The sequence below is a fragment of the Protopterus annectens genome, chromosome 8.part0 (genome assembly GCF_019279795.1).
Source record: "Protopterus annectens isolate FY-2018-M chromosome 8.part0, PAN1.0, whole genome shotgun sequence".
NCBI lineage: Eukaryota > Metazoa > Chordata > Ceratodontiformes > Protopteridae > Protopterus > Protopterus annectens.
In genome coordinates, this window is record NC_056741.1 from 1,395,256,169 (window position 1) to 1,395,260,412 (window position 4,244).

A 4,244-nucleotide genomic window follows, 5' to 3' on the forward strand; every position below is an offset into this window, starting at 1 on the left:
TTGATTATTCAGTCTAAACATTTCAGGACTTGGCATTGTGAGTCCTGATATTTTAAGAGGTTACTTTCCTTAACTGATCCACTATTGTCACTGACCTAATATATTGTTTCATATCCAAATTTCATTTATGCTAGTACAAACCATTAAGTTCTTTGCTAGCTATGTCTTATATTTCTGACATTTTCTAACTTTTGCATTGTTCAAGAACTACAGGATTTTCTACCAGGGCTCCCACAGAATACAGATTCTTCACAAGAATAGATAGTTTTATTAAATAAGATCTAATAAGTAAAATACCTGATCTGCTTCTTACAACAGACAGTGGTACACCTAAAGTTTAATCTCATAAAAAATATAACAAACACATAGACCATGGGTGATCCACAAATAATGGAAGACCTAAGATATATTACAAAGAAATAGTTAAGCATCAAGACTGTTGTTGAAATACAGAATACTTACAAATGCATAGCATGAATGAAGATGATAGCATAGTAAACAGAGAATGGCATGTGCCATACATAACATCTGGCAGTGTATTATAATACTGTTATAGAGAGCTATTAATCATATGAAAGTTAGTAAGATACAGATTAAGCATCCATACTTAAGTAAATTATACTACATTGCAATTCTATATACATAAGGACATCCACATGTAAAAACACACTCAAATTGAAATACATATTTACACAGACCATACCTGTCTATTCATAAGTAAGGGGTCTGTGGATGCATTTACATAAGGTATAACCAACTGCCTACAAAATCTAAATACCCCCATAACCTTTTATATTACTTCAGTATACAGTTGTCCCAATGCTTTCCTTGAAATGCAATTTTGAATTATGACACCTGATGTGATGCCCAAAAGTGCTGTGCAATGCAACAAAACTATAAGGTTAAACACATGGATCACATCATTACTAAAATGCAAATGAAAGCAAGAATGCAAGAAGCTAGCATATCTTATATGGGATAACATATGGTTCACACCTCTACACACTGGTTGCTATAAAATTGTTTTTATAGAAAATGATTTTTACAGACATTTGACTGGATACTGTTAACAGTGATTATAAACTTGTTCTGAGAGAAAAAAAATATATGTATTTGATTTCTATATAGATATTAATTTGCACATCACAGCATTTATATACATTATTGTACTTTACTTTAATATAAGCTGTTCTCTTCTGTGCTATGTGAAACAGTTTAGAGAAGATGCTTAAAGTACTTCAATCTGCTCATCTATTGTCTTAATTACTCAGAGTTACTTCACTTATTATTGAAAAATAATATTAATGAACAGATTTAACTCTTTGAATTTTCTGCATTTGTTAGTGAAATATGTAATTTTATTTTATACTAAACTGACTTTCAAATAATTTCAAGCATTTTTCATCTCCCTTTGGTATGATGAATACAAAAACTTGATCCACAGATTTCAGAACATGGCAATGAAAAGTACTATAAGCAAGTTTGTAAGTACATGATACTTAAAATATAATTATAAAAGAATGTATTCTGTACAGAAGTTAGATATTAAATGTATATTCCAAGTACTAGAGGTATTGATAGTAACAGGGCAGCACAGTGGTGCAGGGGTTAGCATTGTCACCTCACAGCAAGAGATTGTCTGTTTCAATTCTTGACTGGGGTGACCTCTATGTAGAGTCTGCATGTCCTCCCTGAATTCAGATAAGTTTCCTCTGGGAAGTCTGGTTTCCTTCCACATTACAAAGAGGTGCATCTGGAGCTTTTCTCAGTAGGCCTCCGCTGAAAATAGACTCTGTTCCTGTCAGACTTTCCTGGTAAACAAATGTTAAATAAATAAATAAATAAATAAAACGCATACATTCATAATACAAACATTCATTTAAAAACACTCACTCATTTGTATATTTACTCTCATGCATAGATGCATAGAATATATTCACTATCTTAACTGTTAATATATATATCATCTACTCATAGTTTACAAACACATACAGTTATATGTATGCACATCCATGTAAATACATTATGCATATAGAAGCACATACAATATACACAAATATGTAATTTTAAATTGTAGTACCTTTTAATTGTACTTCCTTATTATATTACTTTTACCTTTTCACCTATGTTATTTAATGAGTTTTTAAAGTCTTATGATACGTGTTCTTGATGTGTATTGATGTTATGATGACTATAGGTTAATGTGCTATAGGTATTGTCAGTTTTATTTATTTCCTCCATATAAATGCTTAAATACTAAGCTATTTATAGTATTTTCTATAGTAGGATTAATTAGAAGAAATTACTATATAAAATGTCTTGATCAAATAGAGAAATTTGAACTGCATTATTTCTGGGATATTTTTGATATATTTAGAAATACATAATATCATTCTTCATTAACATTTCCAACTTTATATTTCTTTGATCTTAATATTTCTCAAATTAATACTTGGTGTTGCTGCGGTAGCGTTGTCGCCTCACAGCAAGACGTTGTGCCGTTCGATTCTCAGCTAGAGCGTCTTCTGTGTGGAGACATGCGTGAATGGGCATACCTTTGTTGAAGGTTGTGCATTAGGGCTGGCAAACTCGGCAGGTAAAATATCTACTGCCAATCATTAGCGGACCGGAGTTCCGCTGTGGCCACCCCTAACAGGGAAAAGCCGAAAAGACACAAAATTGTTTTTCTTTTTAACATGACTTGATTGTGTTCTAAATAGTTATAATTAATAATATTGTTTAAAATTAAGAAGCAGTAGCAACTGTTAGCTTGGTGATATTTTGATTAGTTGGTTGGTGTGTGGTTTGTTTGATTATATCGTCAAATCAGGGAATTTTCATTCCGTGATGGGAAGTTTTAATGTATGTAAGTTTGAAATGTTGCTTTTGTTTCTTTGTATCTGACAACAATTATTAGTACTTGGTTATTATATTTTAAGCTTAATCATCTTAAACCAGTACATTTACATGTTCTTATGAATGTTAACATATAATTGCCTCTCATTTAACATCAATGAACTTAATAATCCATCAAAGGGGAGTAAACAAATATTTAAAACTGCATAAAGCTCACATACTTTTCTTACAAGAAACACATTTGTTATCTAAAGATGGACCTAATTAACAAGGATATAGGGAATCACCAAACTCTAGATCCCACTCAGATTGGTTTTGTGAAAGGTAGATCATGCCTGCTCAACCTGGTTGACTTCTTTGAGTCAGTCACCAGAGGTGTGGATGAGAGCAAGGCAGTTCATATAGGCCACGTCGATCTGGCCAAGGCCTTTGTTACCATTCCTCACTCAGGAGTTATTGATAAACTCACCAAACTAGGCATCAACCCCTATATCACTAGGTGGGTTGCAAATTGGCTCACAGATAGAACCCACAGTGTGAAAGCAGTGGACTCCAAGTCAGACTGCCAACCAGTCATGAGTGGATTCTCACAGGGATTGGTCCTGGCTCCTCTCCTGTTTGGCATCTACTTCTCAGAAGTCCAGGCCAACATGGAGGGACTCTAGCTGACCAAGTTCACAGGTGACTGCAAGCTTTGAGCCATTATTAACTCCCCAAGTGATGTAGACATCCTACAGAAAGGCCTCATTGAGACCAATGACTGGTGTCGAAACCATGGCCTTAAGCTTAATGCCACAAAATGCGTCATCATCGCCTTTGGGAAAAACTCAGTTCCCTCTAATTACCACATCGATGGGAGCCCACTGAACACTGAAGGCATTATAAGAGATCTGAGGACACAGGTTGACAGCAGCCTCTCCTTTGACCACCACATTGCCACTGTGGTTAGAAAGTCCTTCTATGTGGCACATCTCATTACCAAGGGTTTTGCCTCCAGGAAGAAAGAGGTCATCATCTCACTCTACTCTTCCCTCATTAGGCCAATCATCGAGTATAATGCCCCATTTGGCATGTAAATCACTAGACACATGCAACAGTTGGAAAGGCCACAAAAGTACCTCACAAAGAGGATCCTAGGCCTTCAACACATGTCCTACATGGACAGACTCAAAAAACTCCAGCTATTTTTTGTCTCATATAGTCTACTAAGAGGCGATCTCTGCTTGACTTACAAAGCCATGTCTGACCCAGCTCTGTTAGAAATCCTACAGCTAAAGAAATCCCAATCCCTCCACACCACATGCTCTAGAGACCTTAACCTCATTACCACAATCAACAGAACATGCTGGAGGGTTCCCATACATGTCAAGCAGAGCACCTCACTGACC